Consider the following 21613-nt stretch of genomic DNA (forward strand, 5'->3'; position numbering starts at 1 on the left):
TGGTGCTGCCACCCCCATGTTTCACGGTTGGGATTGTGTTCTTCGGCTTGCAAGCCTCCCCCTTTTTCCTCCAAACATAACAATGGTCATTATGGCCAAACAGTTCTATTTATTTTCATCAGACAAGAGGACAGTTCTCCAAAAAGTACGATCTTTGTCCCCATGTGCAGTTGCAAACCGTAGTCTGGCTTTTTTATGGCGGTTTTGGAGCAGTGGCTTCTTCCTTGCTGAGCGGCCTTTCAGGTTATATCTCCCTAGACGGAGGAAGTCAGAGACCTGGCCAGGTGGTGCCAGAATAACAACCTATCCCTCAACGTAACCAAGACTAAGGAGATTATTGTGGACTACAGGAAAAGCAGGACCGAGCACGCCCCCATTCTCATCGACGGGGCTGTAGTGGAGCAGGTTGAGAGCTTCAAGTTCCTTGGTGTCCACATCAACAACAAACTAGAATGGTCCAAACACACCAAGACAGTCATGAAGAGGGAACGACAAAGCCTATTCCCCCTCAGGAAACTAAAAAGATTTGGCATGGGTCCTGAGATCCTCAAAAGGTTCTACAGCTGCAACATCGAGAGCATCCTGACTGGTTGCATCACCGCCTGGTACGGCAATTGCTCGGCCTCTGAACGCAAGGCACTACAGAGGGTAGTGTGTACTGCCCAGTACATCACTGGGGCCAAGCTGCCTGCCATCCAGGACCTCTACACCAGGCGGTGTCAGAGGAAGGCCCTAACAATTGTCAAAGACCCCAGCCACCCCAGTCATAGACTGTTCTCTCTACTACCGCATGGCAAGCGGTACCAGAGTGCCAAGTCTAGGACAAAAAGGCTTCTCAACAGTTTTTACCCCCAAGCCATAAGACTCCCTGAACAGGTAATCAAATGGCTACCCGGACTATTTGCATTGTGCGCCCCCCCCCCCCCCCCAACCCCTCTTTTACGCTGCTGCTACTCTCTGTTTATCATATATGCATTGTCCTTTAACTTACATTCATGACATACTACCTCAATTGGGCCGACCAACCAGTGCTCCCGACATTGGCTAACCGGCCTATCTGCATTGTGTCGAACCCCACCACGCCAACTCCTCTTTTTACGCTACTGCTACTCTCTGTTCATCATATAATGCATAGTCACTTTAACCATATTCTACATGTACATACTACCTCAATCAGCCTGACTAACGGTGTCTGTATGTAGCCTCGCTACTTTTATAGCCTCGCTACTGTATATAGCCTGTCTCTTTTACTGTGTGTTATTTTCTTTACCTACCAATTGTTCACCTAATACCTTTTTTGCACTATCGATTAGAGCCCGTAAGTAAGGCATTTCACTGTAAGGTGACCTGTTGTATCAGCGTACGTGACAAATAAACTTTGATTTGATTTGATTTGAATATAGGACTCGTTTTATTGTGGATATAGATACTTTTGTACCTGTTTTCTCCAACATCTTCACAAGGTCCTTTGCTGTTGTTCTGGGATTGATTTGCGCTTTTCGCACCAAAGTACGTTCATTTCTAGGAGACAGAACGCATCTCCTCCCTGAGAGTATGACGGCTGCGTGGTCCCATGGTTGTTATACTTGCGTACTATTGTTTGTACAGATTGAACGTGATACCTTCAGGCATTGTGAAATTGCGCCCAAGGATGACCAGACTTGTGGAGGCTACAATTTGTTTCTGAGGTCTTGGTGTAACAGTTTAACTTTACGTCTGTCCCCTCGCCCATACCCGGGCGCGAACCAGGGACCCTCTGCACACATCAACAACTGACACCAACGAAGCGTCGTTACCCATCGGCTCCCACAAGCGCGCACCACCGCTAACTAGCTAGCCATTTCACATCGGTACATTCACCCCCTTTCGACCTCCTCCTTTTCCGCAGCAACCAGTGATCCGGGTCAACAGCATCAATGTAACAGTATAACTTTAGACCGTCCCTCACCCCGACCGCGAACCAGGGACCTTCTGCACACACCAACAACAGTCACCCACGAAGCATCGTTACCATCGCTCCACAAAGGCCGCGGCCCTTGCAGAGCAAGGGGAACCACTACTTCAAGGTCTCAAAGCGAGTGACGTCACCGTTTGAAAGGCATTAGCGCGCACCACCGCTACTAGCTAGCCATTTCACATCGGTTACATTGGCTGATTTCTTTTGATTTTTCCCATGATGTCAAGGAAAGAGGCACTGAGTTTTGAGGTAGGCCTTGAATACATCCACAGGTACACCTCCAATTGACTCCATGATGTCAATTAAGCCTACTCAGAAGCTTGTAAAGCAATGACATAATAGTCTGGAATTTTCCAAGCTGTTTAAAGGCACAGTCAACTTAGTGTATGTAAATTTCTGACCCACTGGAATTGTGATACAGTGAATTATAAGTGAAATAATCTGTCTGTGAACAATTGTTGGAAAAATTACTTGTGTCATGCACAAAGTAGATGTCCTAACCGACTTGCCAAAACTATAGTTTGTTAACAAGAAATTTGTGTAGTGGTTGAAAAACGAGTTTTAATGACTCCAACCTACGTGTATGTAAACTTCCGACTTCAACTGTAAGACCACAATGGCTTCTCTGGCTTTAAGACTACTGGGATCCTTGTTGGTTAATTTGCGGCGTTGATATTGGAGCCTGACCTACAATCAGGGCTGTGAAGAAAGACGAATAATTTACAGTTTTCTATTTAACCACTAGAGGGCACACCTAATCTGAGCACATAATACAGCTCTCGACTACGTTCTCAACAAATGGCAAGAGGAAACGTACACAGGCCAATGTGATAGGCCTATTTTTTTTTTTGGACAATTAACAATTTTAGTTACTTGAGTACTCATTGATTGCCAGCTGAAAATTATTGCAAAGAATAGGCCCAATTGACAAAAATAACACAATTTTGTCATGCAACACTATACTTAGGTGTACTGAACAAAGCAAGGGTATCTCACATGCAAAACACACACCAGTCCTGCTTTAAACATCATTCCTGGTATATTTTTACTTCTTCAGACAAGACATTCACAGATGCTACTATTTCCATTGTGGTTCAAATAAACCTCTAGCTATCTGCTGGCATGAGCCTCTCGCTCCCCTGTAGGCCAGAGGCCTGCAAAGGAAAGAATGACATCAGCACCCACTGATGCAAATCAACCAGTTGATTCACTCATGCTGTGTTTAGTTTCTGTACACCCTCAAAACCTACTGTACCTTGGCTTTTGGACACTTTCAACTGGAGACAACAAAATTCTCATTGTATAATCATTATGAGCACTCAAACTAATGAGCACCAATTAAGAATCAAATGAAAGTTTGATCTATAATAGTTATGACTGAAAACACTCATGTGTACTGGATGTGTTTAAGTACTATCTATCCAGATGGGAAAGGGTAAGGGGAATGCCTTGCCAGTTGTACAACGGAATGCATTCAACTGAAATGTGTCTTCCGCATTAACCCAACCCCTCTGAATCAGAGAGGTGCGGAGGGCTGCCTTAATCGACATCCACGTCTTCGGTGTCCGGGGAACAGTGGTTTAACTGCCTTGCTCAGGGGCATAGCAGCAGATTTTTACCTTGTCAGCTCGGGGATTCGATCCAGCAACCTTTTGGTTACTGGCACATCGCTCCTACCCGCCAGATGTAGTGTATATATTTCTAAGTATATTTTGCTATGTAACTACTGTGTAAAAAAGTGTTGTATATGTAGAATGTACATGTAACAGAAAAGGAAAAGGTGTGAAAACAAAGTTATTTTTGTCCTCTGAAGGTGGTGGATAGGCCCCCCAAAAAATAAAAAAAATAAAATGAACATTAAATAAAAAAAGACCAAAACAACTCTGAGATAATTACTAAAGTTAACGATGCTCAGTTGAGTCAAATCTCATTTGAATAATGATAGTACAGGACAGTGGACCAGCAGTCAACTTTAACACACACTCCCATCTAGACCAGACCAGCCAAATAACCACCATAATTACAATAAACAAAGCCATCACTGACAGAGACATTGCAATCCAACCAATTATTCCCCTCCTTTGTTCCTCTCCCTTTTCTAGCCCTCATCCCTTGACTTAATTGTGTCTTCTTAATCCCCCCTCTGCCCTCCCCTTTCACTTCCTTGTTCCCTTTCAATCTCGTCCACTTGAGGAAAAAGCCTGTTCATTCTGTTTATCAAGACTCATCCAGACACATTGAAATTAAACCACATTGAAATGAATACAACTGGAAATTCGATGTGTAATAGGCTACATGATAACAATACACTTTACTCTAAACTTCTGTACGATATTTTGATTCAATTACCTTTTATCAATGGTCTTTTACGTCGCCCTTTATTTAGTATCACTTTGATTTGTCAAGCATAAAGACAGGCATAGTGCTTGAATCTTCTGTAAGTTTTTCTTCATTTAAAATTGGACCAATATTCTTAGCAAGTGGGTACAAATGTAACCATCTTGAAAGTAAAATTGATGCATTTTACTTTTACATTTTGCAACATTGTCGAGTTGACTGAAGTAACCGGTATTCCCCGCCTACCATGCTCCAGTCAGACGACATATAGGGCGATGCGGAAGTCATAGTTCCGTTAACTTCAGTTTATTCCGTTTAGTCTGAAATTTGTGGTAGCGGTAGAACAGTCACACGCTTTCACATCGCAACACCTCGACTAAGCCGTCTGTGCCTCATCCACAAAAAGGTGAGTACAATTGGTACACAGGGGGACAGACACTAATTGAATAGGAAAACTATTCGGGATTAAATGGATAGGTATTGTTAGGCTACTTTTATTTTAGTTTAAAGGAGATACGAGCAAGTGCGCGAGGCAAGAATAAGCAACAACTTGTAGTCACACCACACTCACCCACCTACAACACGCCATATGGAGGGTGGCTGATACGTAATTGTAGCCAAGTTTGTCATATAGTCATACAAAGGTGTGTTTGAAGTCATTTGTCATTTATAGACAGTTTACAGGTTGATATGACATGTTATGGTGTTGGTATGCCACCAGTGACTCAATAACTAACTACTACAGAGAGAGAGAATCTGAAATTGGAATTCATGTGGGCTACTACTTGTGTACTTATTTTTGTATTGTTCTAATGTATTTTATGGGCAGTAGCCGAGTTAGTATTGCAGTGTAGCCTTATACTTGGCAAGGAAAGGGAACGTGTTGAGATCTGTGTGAAAATTGTGAAAGGTCTTTCCTGCCCTGTGCGTTGTACCATAATAGGGTGTGTAAGACACGCATGCATGGGCATGAAGTAATGCTTTGTTCAATATTAAACTGAGCATAGTGTATCTTGAATATTGCCAAGGCTCCCTTCCTAAAATGTTGTCATGTGTCTCTAGTCCATTTTGGGTGAGGTTCTGTTCACATAATAATATCTGTAGTTACAGGAGCTTTTATCAAATGTCTATTCAGTGAAGGTCAGAGAGAAATTTTAAAGCTTTTTTAAAATCAGGTGATTGGTGTTCATACAGTCGACCTGTATGTCCTTTTGTCATAAGCAGTTATAAGCAGTCTTATGGTGGACTCAGACATGAAGCTGCTGTGGAGTTAGTATACAGTATAATAGAGGGAATCTGTGTCTTGTGAAGCTGACATTTGTCTTGGACTTTCTGTTGATATACTTCTGTTCAGTGGCGACCGGCTTGTTTTTCCACATCTGAGGAAAACGTCCTGAAGCCATAGAAATTACCACAGGACCATTTGTAGTTATAATAACAGTTCATTGTGTTCATGTGTGGCGTGCTTCGAAAATAATCCATGCATCAGCTGTACAAACTGATCTGAACCTGCAGACCTTTACCTATACTCAGATATGCAGTGTGAAAGATTTGATCCTTGACCCACTGTTATTGATTAGGTGATTTGCACATTTGGAGAGGTTGGGAAGGAAGTCAAAGTTAAAGGTTGGTCCCCATCTTTGCTGGGGGGGTTTTCTTAGTAAGTCCCATATAATTAGTATCCACTATCCATCCGATTGGATATACTCTGAAAACATGTTGATTACCAGATGGTCAGTACCATGTTATCCTCTTGGTGAACTCTAGGTTGGTGCTGTTGGGCTTGTAATTACCCCTGAACCCTAGATGTATTTAGCTCACCTCAGCCCTGGGTCACACTGGAGAGGAGAGAAGGGTGCCTTATATGACTACCTCATGCCATGTGCACATGTGTGTGTGTGTGGAGGTGGAGGAGTAATGGGTCTTGTGTCCTGTTGTCCATCAGGTGTGTGACCCTCTCCCTCTATCCCCCTCCCTCCCCTCCCCTCCCCTGGCTGCTGGTGGTTCACTACCACCAGTGTTAAAGAGCTGTTAAAGAGCCCTCTACAGCCATACCTGCTCCAGGTGTGATCAAGACAGTCAGATAGCCAGTGGGCATGAAGTCTGACACACTGGGGGAGAAGAGGGGATGGGAGGAGTGTGACGTAGGGGTCAGGTGACATGCTGGAGCAGATGGCGCTCTGGCCCTCAGGGTAGACCATTTACTACCCAGGTCACAGTGTGGATTTGTGACCGACGGCATGACTTACAGCAGTGAAATATCATGTTTTAGGATGACAAGGCAGGTATTACTCATGAAATACACCCCACAGTCAGAACATTTGTTTTCTCCTTTTTAAACTGAAATAAGAGGCCCTGTCAGAAAAAAAGTTTTGGCAATGTCTGTTTTAGTAGCTGAATCATTGTGGTCCACATCACCATCAGCCTGTTATCTTTTATGGTGTTTACTGATGTCCCAGGCGGCTATGCTAACAAAGCTAACATCTACGCACATTCCAATAGGAACCATGAAATACTAGTTGAAGTTTACATTAAACTATAATATTTATTACGTATAAACACAGTGTGTGTGGACGTGTTTCATTAACGTAAAAGTTTTTCAAGTTCCTGTAAAAACTCCAATCAGTTCTGAAATAAAGATTTATTCACCCATGATGCATCATCTAGAGGGGTAGTTGAAGTTAAGTTAATTTATTTGCTTATATGCCTTCAGAATGAGGTTTTTATTCTCAAACACCCCCCTTTCCCCACATAGACGTCTCATTATTGAAAGGCTTAAAAGGTAAAATTGGGGAAAAATCAAATTACATTTTGTTCAAATTTTCTAATCTGAAATATTTTAATTTTATGTGTTATGTTTAACTCAGGCCTTTTAATTAGGAGAGCAATGTTACAAAATATTAGCCATTATAACTTTTTGGGATTTTATGGAAATTGTGGTAATCTCAGTGATCCATGAGGACACTTTTGGAAAAATTACACTTGAGAATTTGTTAGCCAAATGTCAGTTTCGTGAGAATGACCCCCTTAGTCCAACCATTTGAAAGCATGTTTACCCCTACAGAGGTGTGTGTAGAGATGTACTTGAGCTCTCTCTTCTCCAGTCAGAGTTTTGGCTAACTCCTTCAGAAACTCTATGTAGTACTTCCTGGACATGAAAACTCAGTTTGAGTCTGGACTTCTGCTATCTCACTCACTCCTGTGTCACAACTCAACTAACAATGATTTAGTTGTTCTGTACTAACAATTCTGCTCATTTTCAATGGAAAAGGAATGTAAAAAATTTGAGGTCGGCCGATTAATCGTCATGGCCGATTAATTAGGGCCGATTTCAAGTTTTCATATCAATCGATAATCGGCATTTTTGGACGCCGATTATGGCCGATTACTTTACAATCCACTAGGAAACTGCGTGGCAGGCTGACCACCTGTTACGCGAGTGCAGCAAGGAGCCAAGGTAAGTTGCTAGCTAGCATTAAACGTATCTTGTAAAAACAATCAATCTTCACATAATCACTAGTTAACTACACATAGTTGATGATATTACTAGGTTAATTAACTAGCTTGTCCTGCGTTGCATATAATCAATGTGGTGGCTGTTCATTTATCATCGAATCACAGCCTACTTCAACTTCGTCAAACGGGTGATGATTTAACAAAAGGGTATTGCTGAAAAAAACACAATCTTTGCACAAATGTACCTAACCATAAACATCAATGCCTTTCTTAAAATCAATACACAGAAGTATATATTTTTAAACCTGCATATTTAGTTAAACGAAAATCATGTTAGCAGGCAATACTAACTAGGGAAATTGTGTCACTTCTCAGTGCAAGCATAGTCAGGGTATATGCAACAGTTTGGGCCGCCTGGCTCGTTGCGAACTAATTTGCCAGAGTTTTACATAATTATGACATAACATTGAAGGTTGTGCAATGTAACAGCAATATTTAGACTTAGGGTTGCCACCCGTTCGATAAAATACGGAACGGTTCCATATTTCACTGAAAGAATAAACGTTTTGTTTTCGAAATGATAGTTTCCGGATTTGACCATATTAATGACCAAAGGCTCGTATTTCTGTGTTTATTATATAATATTTAAGTCTATGATTTGATATTTGATACAGCAGTCTGACTGAGCGGTGGTAGGCAGCAGCAGGCTCGTAAGCGTTCATTCAAACTTTACTGCGTTTGCCAGCAGCTCTTAGCAATGCTTGAGGCACAGCGCGGTTTATGACTTCAAGCCTATCAACTCCTGAGATTAGGCTGGCAATACCAAAGTGCCTATTAGAACATCCAATATTCAAAGGTACAGTATATGAAATACAAATGGTATAGAGAGAAATAGTCGACGTGTCATAATTCCTCTAATAACTACAACCTAAAACTTCTTAACTGGGAATATTGAAGAACTGGGAATATTGAACCACCAGCTTTCATATGTTCTYAGCAAGGAACTTAAACGTTAGCTTTTTTACATGGCACATATTGCACTTTTACTTTCTTCTCCAACACTGTGTTTTTGCATTATTTAATCCAAATTGAGCATGTTTCATTATTTATTTGAGATTAAATAGATTTTATTTATGTATTATATTGAGTTAAAATAAAAGTGTTCATTGTTCATTCAGTATTGCTGTAATTGTCATTATTACAATTATATATATAAAAATAGTCCGATTAATCGGTATCGGGCTTTTTTTGGTCCTCCAATAATCGGTATCGGTATCGGCGTTAAAAAATCATAATTGGACGAAAAATACTAATGTCAAACTAATGAATTTCAACAGAGCATGAATGGCTTGACTGCACCATGCATGCTATACTGTATGTCTGTGACTGTTGGTATAGTCATTTTAGACAAAGCAACATTGGGGTCAGTAGGACACACTGTTAGTCTTGTCCTGTACCCCCCCCCTCCAAAGCCCATCAGACATTGGGGAAAAAACACTTGTTTGCCACTAACTTACCAATCTAAAATTGTTAGCTGACACGGCCTAATTGAGCGTCTATAAGTGAGTGACATAACAAGAGAAAAACTGCTGATGCACAACCACATTTTGAAATTGCACCCTGTGTGTTCTACTATTCTAACCCCGACGGGCTCCTCCCCAATAAAAATATATAAATATATCATTAGAATTGTTAGAAAATGTATCCAAGGGCCTTCAAAAGAGGGGTCACATGCCACAGACTAACTTACTTTGGTAAGTCAAGCGGCCAGCTATCTAAACCTGTAGTAGGCCTAATCATGGTTGAATCACCGACCGGGGGTCCCCCATTGATTTTGTTAGTCACTTAATAGCTGCAAACATTTCTCTCCACCCTATAACAAAATGTGTAGAATTGCAGGAAATTAGTTGTAACACTGCAGCCCCTCATGATGAGTTAAGATTTTTTTTTATCAAAGTAGCCCATCCCTGCCCTACAGTATGGCACATTCTTGCCAGGTGGTTGAGAAATGTGTCAGTCAAGCCCTCCGGCGTCCAGTCATTGGCATTGGTGTTGGGTTTAGTTCGAACGCATCCCTGGTCTTCTAGGGTGTGTCTCTGGCTCTGCCTGGCTCTGCTACTCTCTCCTCACAAGGTTCCAGCGCGTCCCTGGTATTCCAGGGTGTGTCTCTCGCTCTGCCTGGCTCTGCTTACTCTTCTCCTCAACAAGGTTCCAGCGCGTCCTGGTATTCCAGGGTGTGTCTCTCGTCTGCCTGGCTCTGCTACTCTCTCCTCACAAGGTTCCAGCGCGTCCTGGTTTCTGTTTTCTCTCGCTCTGCCTGGCTCTGCTACTCTCTCCTCACAAGGTTCCAGCGCGTCCCTGGTATTCCACGTGTGGTCTCTCGCTCTGCCTGGCTCTGCTACTCTCTACAAGGTTCCAGCGTCCCTGGTCTTCTAGGTGTGTCTCTCGCTCTGCTGGCTCTGCTACTCTTCTCACAAGGTTCCAGCGCCCCTGGTATTCAGGGTGTGTCTCTGGCTCTGCCTGGCTCGCTACTCTCTCCTCACAAGGTTCCAGCGCGTCCCTGTCTTCTAGGGTGTGTCTCGCTCTGCTGGCTCTGCTACTCTCTCCTCACAAGGTTCCAGCGCGTCCCTGGTATTCCAGGGTGTGTCTGGCTTCTGCCTGGCTCTGCTACTCTCTCCTCACAAGGTTCCAGTGCGTCCCTGGTATTCCAGGGTGTGTCTCTCGCTCTGCCTGGCTCTGCTACTTTCTCTCACAAGGTTCCAGTGCGTCCTGGTATTCCAGGGTGTGTCTCTCGCTCTGCCTGGCTCTGCTACTCTCTCCTCACAAGGTTCCAGCGCGTCCCTGGTATTCCAGGGTGTGTCTCTCGCTCTGCCTGGCTCTGCTACTCTCTCCTCACAGGTTCCAGCGCGTCCCTGGTATTCCACGGTGTGTCTCTCGCTCTGCTGGCTCTGCTACTCTCTCCTCACAAGGTCCAGCGCGTCCCTGGTATCTAGGTGTGTCCTCTCTGCCTGGCTCTGCTACTTCTCCTCACAAGGTTCCAGTGGCGTCCTGGTATTCCACGGTGTGTCTCTCGCTCTGCCTGGCTCTGCTACTCTCTCCTCATAAGGTCCAGCGCGCGTCCTGGTATTCCACGGTGTGTCTCTCGCTCTGCCTGGCTCTGCTACTCTCTCCTACACGGTTCCAGCGCGTCCCTGGTCTTCTAGGGTGTGTCTTCGCTCTGCCTGGCTCTGCTACTCTCTCCTCACACGGTTCCAGCGCGTCCCTGGTCTTTTAGGGTGTGTCTCTCGCTCTGCCTGGCTCTGCTACTCTCTCTCACAAGGTTCCAGCGCGTCCCTGGTCTTCTAGGGTGTGTCTCTCGCTCTGCTGGCTCTGCTACTCTCTCCTCACAAGGTTCCAGCGCGTCCCTGGTCTTTTAGGGTGTGTCTCTCGCTCTGCCTGGCTCTGCTACTCTCTCCTCACAAGGTTCCAGCGCGTCCCTGGTCTTCTAGGGTGTGTCTCTGCGCTCTGCCTGGCTCTGCTACTCTCTCCTCACAAGGTTCAGCGCGTCCCTGGTATTCCAGGTGTGTCTCTGGCTCTGCTACTCTCTCCTCACAAGGTTCCAGCGCGTCCCTGGTATCCAGGGTGTGTCTCTCGCTCTGCCTGGCTCTGCTACTCTCTCCTCACAAGGTTCCAGCGCGTCCCTGGTATTCCAGGGTGTGTCTCTGGCTCTGCCTGGCTCTGCTACTCTATCCTCACAAGGTTCCAGCGCGTCCCTGGTATTCAGGGTGTGTCTCTGCTCTGCCTGGCTCTGCTACTCTATTCACAAGGTTCCAGCGCGTCCCTGGTATTCCAGGGTGTGTCTCTGGCTCTGCCTGGCTCTGCTACTCTTCCTCACAAGGTTCACGCGCGTCCTCTGGTATTCCAGGGTGTGTCTCTGGCTCTGCCTGGCTCTGCTACTCTCTCCTCACAAGGTTCCAGCGCGTCCCTGGTCTTCTAGGTGTGGTCTCTCGCTCTGCCTGGCTCTGCTACTCTCTCCTCACAAGGTTCCAGCGCGTCCCTGGTCTTCTAGGGTGTGTCTCTGGCTCTGTCCTCACCAAGCACGGTGGCATCAGCCCCATTACCAGCCTACAGTTCTAAACCCTATAGACAGATACGTCTGAAGACATGCCAGCATTCACACTGGGGATTCACTAGTTGATGGAAATAGTTGGTAATCACTGTACAGTCGTGACCAAAAGTTTTGAGAATGACACAAATATTAATTTCCACCAAGTTTGCTGCTTCAGTGTCTTTATAGATACTTTTGTCAAATGTTACTATGGAATACTGAAGTATAATTACAAGAATTTCATAACTGAAAGGCTTTTATTGACAATTACATGACGTTGATGCAAAGAGTCAATATTTGCAGTGTTGAACCTTCTTTTTCAAGACCTCTGCAATCCGCCCTGGCATGCTGTCAATTAACTTCTAGGCCACATCCTGACTGATGGCAGCCCATTCTTGCATAATCAATGCTTGGAGTTTGTCAGAATTTTTTTTTTTTTTTGTCCACCGCTTCTTGAGGATCTCGAAAGTCTCTCAAGGGATTAAGGGTCGGGGAGTTTCCTGGCAATGGACCCAAATAATCGATTTTTTGTCCCGAGCCACTTAGTTATCACTTTTGCCTATGGCAAGGTGCTCCATCTGCTGGAAAAGGCATGTTCGTCCCCAAGCTGTTCCTGGATGGTTGAGAAGTTGCTCTCGGAGAGAGTGTTGTACCATTCTTATTCATGGCTGTGTTTTTAGGCAAAATGTGAGTGAAGCCCACTCCCTTGGCTGAGAGCAACCCCACTCATGAATGATCTCAGGATGCTTTACTGTTGGCATGACACAGGACTGAGGTAGTGCTCACCTTGTCTTCCCGGACAAGCTTTTTTCTGGATGCCAAACAATCGGGAAAGGGGATTCATCAGAGAAAATGACTTTACCCCGTCCTCAGCCGTCAATCCCTGTACCTTGTGCAGAATATCAGTCTGTCCCTGATTTTTCCTGGAGCAGAAGTGGCTTCTTTGCTGCCCTTTCTTGACACCAAGGCCATCCTCCAAATGTCTTTGGCCTACAGTGTGTGCAGATGCACTCACACCTGCCTGCTGCCATTCCTGAGCAAGCTCTGTACTGGTAGTGCAGATCCACAGACTGAATCAACTAGGAGACGGTCCTGGTGCCTTGCGGAATTTCTTTGGCCCCCTGAAGCTTCTTCCCAACATTTGAACCGCTGTCCTGAAGTTCTTGATGATCTGATAAATGGTTGATTTAGGTGCAATCTTACTGGCAGCAATATCCTTGCCTGTGAAGCCCTTTTTGTGCAAAGCAATGATGACGGCACGTGTTTCCTTGCAGGTAACCATGGTTGGCAAGGAAGAACAATGATTCCAAGCACCACCCTCCTTTTGAAGCTTCCAGTATGTTATTCGAACTCAATCAGCATGGCAGAGTGATCTCCAACCTTGTCCTCGTCAACACTCACACCTGTGTTAACGAGAGAATCACTGACATGATGTCAGCTGGTCCTTTTGTGGCAGGGCTGAAATGCAGTGGAAATGTTTTTTGGGGGATTCAGTTCATTTGCATGGCAAAGAGGGACTTTGCAATTAATTGCAATTCATCTGATCACTCTTCATAACATTCTGGAGTATATGCAAATTGCCATCATACAATCTGAGGTAGCAGACTTTGTGAAAATTTATATTTGTGTCATTCTCAAAACTTTTGGCCACGACTGTACAATACATTAATCACCTCAGCTTAGCCTTAAACCCAGAGATGAGCTGGCGGTTATGAAACACTTTTTAATACAAAAACACCTAATAGGCCATACAGAGGCCTATCAGTTGAAAGATGTTAAAGAGGCCTGGTGCTGTCGATTATGATGACAGGCATGAATTAAGCAATATCTTCCGCTAGATTGTTTTTGTTTTCTTTCATATCTCTTATTTACTGTTTGCGTATGTTTATGTGTGGTCTAGACAGAGACGGAAGAGGAAGCGGGACATCCCACTACCTAATTTTTTCTGGATCATATACAGTCAATGATCTAAGCAGACTAGATCAAGCTGCTATCGCATTGGTGTCTGTGAGGGAGCCACCCCTTAATAAGCACACCGGAACTGGGACACTTTTTGTCAATGGTAAACAGCCTGAGTAAGACATCTTCATTTGTCCACCATCTTAAGTCTGGCCTCACTCTCTATGTTTGGCCCTCTCATCACTTTGTCACTTCCTGGATGTGTAGTAGCTATGCCACTTCCTGGATGTGTAGTAGCTATGCCACTTCCTGGTTGTGTAGTAGCTGTGCCACTTCCTGGGTGTATAGTATCAATGTCACTTCCTAAGTGTGTGGTAGCCTGTTGTGTCAGTGAGGTGTAATGCTGGCATGACTCCATATCTCTGTGCTGAAACACTTTATACAAGAACAGTTTTGGTTAGTGTTGTCACAATACCAGTAGTATGGGGGACAAATTCAGAGTGGCATAGTGTCCTGTTCGCCCCGTCCCAGCAATGCTTGTTCCCCTTTTCGAAATGTTATGTGCATGTGCTACACCAAAAACCTATCACTGATATTCACACTTCTACTCAATACAACACATATTGACTTCACACTGTTCACTGTTTGATAGAATGCTGCATAGAATGGTTACTTTGCTCATATTCTTCTTTTCATTTCATTGTTTACTTTATTTAGGGGGTAGATCAGCTTTAATATCACAGATAGATTGTAGCTTCCATCAATGTAATTGTCTGCATAATTTCCAATCCCACATATAATGTTTTGTAAATTTATACAGTACCAGTCAAAAGGGTTTTTCTTTATTTTTACTATTTTATACATTGTGCAATAATAGTGACGGTGATTCTGATCCAACCATAAACTCATACATTGTTGTGCCCCTGGCCTGAGAGGATGGAAGTTTATTTTGGCCACAAAGTCTTTCTTTCATCAGCATAAAGACTCAACAGTGTCAGATCAACAGGTTCATGACAATTCATTATCCCTAATGAAATCAGTCACAAGTGAGTGAGAAGAACTCACACAAGTGAGTGAGAAGAACTCACACAAGTGAGTGAGGGTGYCTCAACCAAGATGGTGGGTTACCGAGAACCAACTCATCAGCAATTAAGACAAAAATGCATCACCACTTGCAGACAGGAAGTGGGAAAGTGAAGGAGAAGAAACACTATAATTTCTACTCTCAGCTGCTGGTCATGACTAAGAGCCAAAGGCTAGGAGAGATGCAGGGTTAATTATATCAAATTAAGGGTCTAGGCTGAGGCACTGTGACGAGCTGACTTGTGTAATTTCATGGCTGACAGACTGATTATCACAGATTATTTCTTTTCTATCAGTTCTTTCTTTTTTTCTTTCTTTCCTTAAACACCAAGACTCTGCTTAAAGAAAACAAAGGCTACAGCTTCACCTCTGCCATTGGGAAAAWTMTWGTCCAATTTACCACATTGTTCTCTCAGGCAAAAGTTCAGATATGACTGTTTGAAGACTTCCAGGGTTGGAAACTAGATTTATTTCGCATTATAACTCCAAAATSCAGTTGTGGTTCTAATCCAGGGGGTTTACAGTTTTTGCCAGTCTCTGGAAGAAATCCAGTGAGATTGTTTGCGTGTTATGGAACTCCACAGTATAATGTACATCCTATCAGGACAGGATCTACAAAGACATTTTGTAAGACTTCTCCTTGATTTAGCAAACAACACTATTGAAGTGCTAATCTTCAATGACCTTGTCAGTGAATGTTCACACTCTGTTCTTGGTACCAGAATCATAGTGCCAGGCAGCCACTTTATGGAATTATATTTGCTAGGTGGAATGAGGGATGATAAATACATGAATTAACTTGAAATTACCTTTTAAGCACTGCATGACTGAAAGTCTTGAATAATGAGAGGTCGTGATCATTAACTTCTCAACTGGATATAAATGGGTGCCAGCTTTATTTTTCACATTGGGGGAATTCCAAAGCACAGAAGAAACACTTAAAAATGACAAATATCCACTTGAAATAGTGTTGACATTCACAAGTTGACTGTTTGAGAGCCCAGTGCATGTGGTTCCCCTGGCAACATTTCAGCAATTTGCAATTTCCCCCAAATTCAGGAAATATTCCCCCAAATTCAATCGCATTCCACACTGCCCTTTCCCACCTGGACAAAAGGAACAGCTATGTGAGAATGCTGTTCATTGACTTCAGCTCAGCGTTCAACACAAGGCTGCAGACTTGGGCTGAAAACAGCACGCAACAGTAACAGCAGCCCCCTGCCTCACTGAAAGCATCTCTCTCCTAGAGTGGCACTGTGGTAAAGGCTGCCTAACCCCAGGGAGAGATGCAACACACATTGAGGGCTCACACAGTGAAGATGGTCTGGTTGTATTTTTCCCCTTTATAAATGTTCTAGCGCGTATTCCTCTCATTCCCTCAATCCACACATTGCTCATTCTTAGCTGAGGTGATACCTCTATATAAGTAATAATTGTCCGAAGGTATTATGAGTGTAGCAAAATAATACCTGTCACCTGTCAGTAGGCACATACAAGGATGATGCAGTTTCTTCAACATATGCTGCTGTGCTGAACAACATTTTCACCTGAAAGCAACATGCTCACCTAACATACCTAAGAGAAAATGCCACAACACTTTAGAGGAAGCTGTCAGTTGTTTAACTTTCATTAAAGGTTTTTCTTACTGTACTGTACAGGAGGTCTAAAATTTAGTGGCTTAATCGTGTATGTCTGAACCTGACATATTGGAATATGGCTCTAAATAGCACAATGTGTGGCCCCTTGTTTTTGGCGAACTCTGGGGCTGTGTGCTTTAAACTGAATGCCAGGGGGAACGCGCTCATATCTCTCCCATAACCTCTACCTATCTAATGTGGTTATTAGTTAGCATAATGTTGGCACAAGGTCTTATAGTCAGCACTAAAGACGTATGTCATACATGCTGAATGTATATGAAACGACTTCCACCGAAGGTGGCTCCTCTTCCTGTTCGGGCGGCGCTCGGCGGCCGTCGTCACCGGTCTACTAGCTGCCACCGATTCCCTTTTCCTTTTCTGTTGGTTATGTCTGTATTGGTTTCACCTGTTTCTCGTTTGGGGTTTTGTTCAGGGCTATTGAAGCCTTCTAGGCCCGCCTGCTTTTGTGCGGGCTTGTTTTCTGTTCTGTTTGTGGATGGTTGTGTTTGGTTCTGTTTTTGGACTGTTTGGTGTCCTATTTTGGGGAGGTCATTATTTTCGCCTGTTGTTGTTGGCATGACCTTATTCTTACCGGGATAAATACGGCAAACCCYAAGAACCCTCTGCTCTCTGCGCCTGACTCCGCACCCACCATTCCTAGCTACYTGACAAAAGCGTTGCTATATTATGCTACTATCTGTCATACCGTTCCTCAGTTGTTAACTGTGATGGTAAACCATTCTCTTTTTGATATTCTCATAAATGTTAAGATATTGTATTATGGCAGCCGATAACTCAGTTTCAACTCAGTTTTGTTTGCTACATATATCTTTCAAGATAACCATCACATGCAAAAGCATTGCTTTTATATTTGAAAAATTTGAATTTCCCTTTGATCTATATGGGGAGAGCTTAGATAAGATGTTTCATATATATACAGAGATGTATCATTTGACATGAAAAAMGGCAGTAACACTTTATAATAAAGTTGTTTATAAATATGTGAATAACTAGCTTACTAACATTTACAAATGTGGGACTAATGATTAATAAATGGTAAGCAAACTCTTTGCAAATGACTTACAAATGMTTTTTTACTGAACATTATTATAAAGTGTAACCAAAAGGGCATTGGCATACAGCATCAGTATTAGGAGGATGTTTTATGAAACCATGTTATATCACATGTACATTTTCATTCATTTTTAACATTATTTACAGTACTGTATATTCTGATTGTGTCATTTTGGTCATGGTCAATMTCAGTGTGCGACACCTGTGCGACAGTAGGTTAGCCACCATTGCTAAATCAAGCACATTGTTTTTGTGAAGGCAGGCACAAACACTAATGGAGTGGGCAACATCACAAAAGCATGAATCATCTCTGACTGAAAATGAATTATTTGTGTTCTGATGCAAGAAATGTCCAATTGCTCACCAGTAGTTATTACACTATATATACAAAGTATGTGGACACCCCTTCAAATTAGTGGATTTGGCTATTTCAGCCACACCCGTTGCTGACAGGTGTATAAAATCGAGCACACAGCCATGCAGTCTCCATAGACAAACATTGTCAGTAGAATGGCATGTACAGAAGAGCTTAGTGACTTTCAATGTGGCACCGTCATAGGATGCCACCTTTCCAACAAGTCAGTTTGTCAAATTTCTGCCCTGCTAGAGCTGCCCTGGTCAACTGTAGGTGCTGTTAWTGTGAAGTGGAAACATCTAGGAGCAACAACGGCTCAGCCGTGAAGTGGTAGGCCGCACAAGCCCACAGAACGCGATCGACGAGTGCTGAAGCGCATAGCACTCACTACCGAGTTCCAAACTACCTCTGGAAGCAACATCAGCACAAGAACTGTTCATCTGGAGCTGTGCACAATGCCAAGCATCAGCTGGAGTGGTGTAAAGCTCGCCACTATTGGACTCTAGAGCATTGGAAACGTGTTCTCTGGAGTGATGAATCARGCTTCACCATCTGGCAATCCGACTGACTAATCTGGGTTTGGCGGATGCCGGTAGAACACTACCTGCCCGAATGCATAGTGCCAACTGTAAAGTTTGGTGGAGGGGGAACAATGGTCTGTGGCTATTTTTCATGGTTCGGGCTAGGCCCCTTAGTTCCAGTGAAGGGAAATCTTAACGCTACAGCATACAATGACATTTTAGACGATTCTGTGCTTCCAACTTTGTGCTTCCAACTTTGTGGCAACAGTAAAAACTATGAAATAAAACATGGAATCATGTAGTAACCAAAAAAAGTGTTAAACAAATCAAAATATATTTTATCTTTTAGATTCTTCAGGGTAGCGACCCTTTGCCTTGATGACAGCTTTGCACACTCTTGGCATTCTCTCAACCAGCTTAACCTGGAATGCTTTTCCAACAGTCTAGAAAGAGTTCTCACATATGCTGAGCACTTGTTGGCTGCTTTTCCTTCACTCTGTGGTCCAACTCATCCCAAACCATCTCAATTGGGTTGATGTCGGGTGATTGTGGAGGCCAGGTCATCTGATGCAGCACTCCATCACTCTCCTTCTTGGTCAAATAGTCCTTACACAACCTGGAGATGTGTTGGTGTCATTGTCCTGTTGAAAAACAAATGATAGTCCAACTAAGCTCAAACCAGATGGGATGGCGTATCGCTGCAGAATGCTGTGGTAGCCATGCTGGTTAAGTGTACATTGAATTCTAAATAAATCACAAACAGTCTCACCAGCAAAGCACCCCCACACCATCACACCACCTCCTCCATGCTTCACGGTAGGAACCACACATGCAGAGATCATCCGTTCACCTACTCTGCGTCTCACAAAGACACGGAGGTTGGAACCAAAAATCCCAAATTTGGATTTCCACCGGTCTAATGCCTATTGCTTTTTTCAAGTCTCTTCTTATTATTGGTGTCCTTTAGTAGTGGTTTCTTAGCAGCCATTCGACCATGAAGGCCTGATTCACGCAGTCACCTTTGAACAGTTGATGTTGAGATGTGTCTGTTACTTGAACTCGGTGAAGCATTTATTTGGGCTGCAATTTCTGAGGCTGGTGACGCTAATGAACTTATCCTCTGCAGCAGAGGTAACACTGGGTCTTCCTTTCTTGTGGCGGTCCTCATGAGAGACAGTTTCATCATAGCGCATTATGGTTTTCGTGACTGCACTTGAAGAAACTTTCAAAATTCTTGACATTTTCCGTATTGACTGACCTTCATGCCTTGAAGTAATGATGGACTGTTGTTTCTCTTTGCTTATTTGAGCTGTTCTTGCCGTAATATGGACTTGAACAATGCACACCTGTTAATTGAAATGCATTCCAGGTGACTACATCATGAAGCTGTCAAGGCAAAGGGTGGCTACTTTGAAGAATTTGTTTAACACTTTTTTGGGTACTACATGATTCATATGTGTAATTTCATAGTTTTGATGTATTCACTATTATTCTACAATATAGACAATAGGAAAAATAAAGAAAAACCCTGGAATGAGTAGGTATGTCCAAACTTTTGACTGGTACTGTAAGTATTCACACCCCTTAGATATGACACTCCAAATTGAGCTCAGGTGCATCCACTTTCCTTTGATCATCCTTGTCACTACAACTTGATTGGAGTCCATCTGTGGCCAATTTATGGTCAGGGGGGTGCCCATGAGCCCAATGGCCACTCTGACAGAACTGCAGAGTTCCTTGGCTGAGTTGGGAGAACCTGCAAGAAGGACAACAGTATCTACAGCACTTCACATATCTTGGTTTCATGGGAGAGTGGCCAGACATGACAGTATGCCTGGAGTTTGCAAAATGGCACGTGAAAGACTGAGAGCATAAGGCAAAAGTCTGTGGTCTGATGAGACATCAAATGTAACTCTTTGGCCTGAATGCAAAGCGCTATGTCTGGAGTAAACCAGGCACAGCTCATCACCTGTCTAACACCATCCCTACCGTGAAGCATGTTGATGGCAGCATGCTGTGGGGACACTTTTCACGCCAGGGACTGGGAGACTGCTAAGGATAGAGGAAAAAATGAATGGCGCTAATTACAGGCAATTTAATCCATTTTGAATTCAGGCTGTAACACAACAAAATGTAGAATAAGTCAAGTGGTATGAATACTTTCTGAAGGCACTGTAACCATGTGTTATCTTTCAAAAAGAATTTAAGACTAATAACAATACTGTTATAAAAGAAGCCCTAACTTTTAGCCCATCCGGCTCCATGGAATCAGCTAAGTGAAGGATTTTGTGACACTGCAGATATTTGGAGCTTGGCAGACTTTGGTCTCAAGCTTACGCACAGCAATGTTCTAGAATATTGGACCATTGGCTTCCATACTTTACAAATTCTCAGCGCAGTTCAAGAAATGTCTCAAACTATCAACTCATTCAAATGAATAGAGAACACGTACCGGAGCCGCGCTGGTTTTTGAATTGTCGGCAGGTGTGCTTCCCCCGCGGATGGTGGTCTCAGAGATATGTAGCTATGTCACAATAGGACGCTGGACTATCACGCCTCAGCGGCTGTGGACTATGGTTTAGGCTTTGTAGTTCTCCTTTTCAGTGGGGCCGGGATGATACCAGTATCACTATACTCGTTAGAAAGGAAACAAAACACAAAGCGGATTTAACATCTTTAGGAAAACAACCCTAATGTTGGAAACAAACGTCACATTTATTTATTTTCCAAAACTATAGCACACAATAATTTACATACAGCAGGTTTGTAAAGGACCAAAGAGTTTGGTCTGCTTCGTGTTTTAAATGTTTCAATGGAAACACTGGTATTGTTGCAGGTATTGTCACAGCCCTACTCTTCAGTGACCAACTGAGAACAGCTGGTACTAGTTTGTTTTTGCTGATGTTTTATGTTTCTTATTCAATATTAGAATATTGTAGATGGGAGTGTAGGAGTGCCTTGTCTTCTTCTGTATAAGCTATAAAGGACCAGCTTATTAATGTTTTGCCTCAATATGTTTTTGTTTCTGCAGGAGAATCATGAACAGCAACTACAGCGTCTCCCTGGGTGGCCCCGCCCCCTGGGGCTTCAGACTGCAGGGAGGAAAGGACTTCTGTCTGCCCCTCACTATCTCACGGGTGAGTCTCTCTCTTTCTTTCTTTCTCGCTCTCTCTTTCTGTCTCACCCTTTCTGTCTCTCACTCTTTAT

General features: G+C 43.4%; 1 long non-coding RNA gene and 1 pseudogene across 1 annotated transcript in view; one reads left to right on the forward strand and one right to left on the reverse strand.

The window, feature by feature from the left end:
- Positions 1 to 4549: 4549 nt before the first annotated feature.
- LOC111981249 (PDZ and LIM domain protein 5-like) overlaps positions 4550 to 21613 on the forward strand; it is a 110072-nt pseudogene continuing 93008 nt past the window's right edge.
- The window catches only part of LOC111981250 (uncharacterized), a 5722-nt gene continuing 2790 nt past the window's right edge, over positions 18682 to 21613 (reverse strand). The window contains exons 2-4 of the long non-coding RNA XR_002879573.2: positions 20859 to 21035; positions 20396 to 20458; positions 18682 to 20162 (exon numbers count right to left, since the gene is read on the reverse strand). This is a non-coding gene — a long non-coding RNA (uncharacterized lncRNA). The remainder of the gene's footprint in view (positions 20163 to 20395; positions 20459 to 20858; positions 21036 to 21613) is intronic.

Source organism: Salvelinus sp. IW2-2015, linkage group LG20, assembly GCF_002910315.2.
Source record: "Salvelinus sp. IW2-2015 linkage group LG20, ASM291031v2, whole genome shotgun sequence".
In the NCBI taxonomy this organism is placed as follows: Eukaryota; Metazoa; Chordata; class Actinopteri; order Salmoniformes; family Salmonidae; genus Salvelinus; species Salvelinus sp. IW2-2015.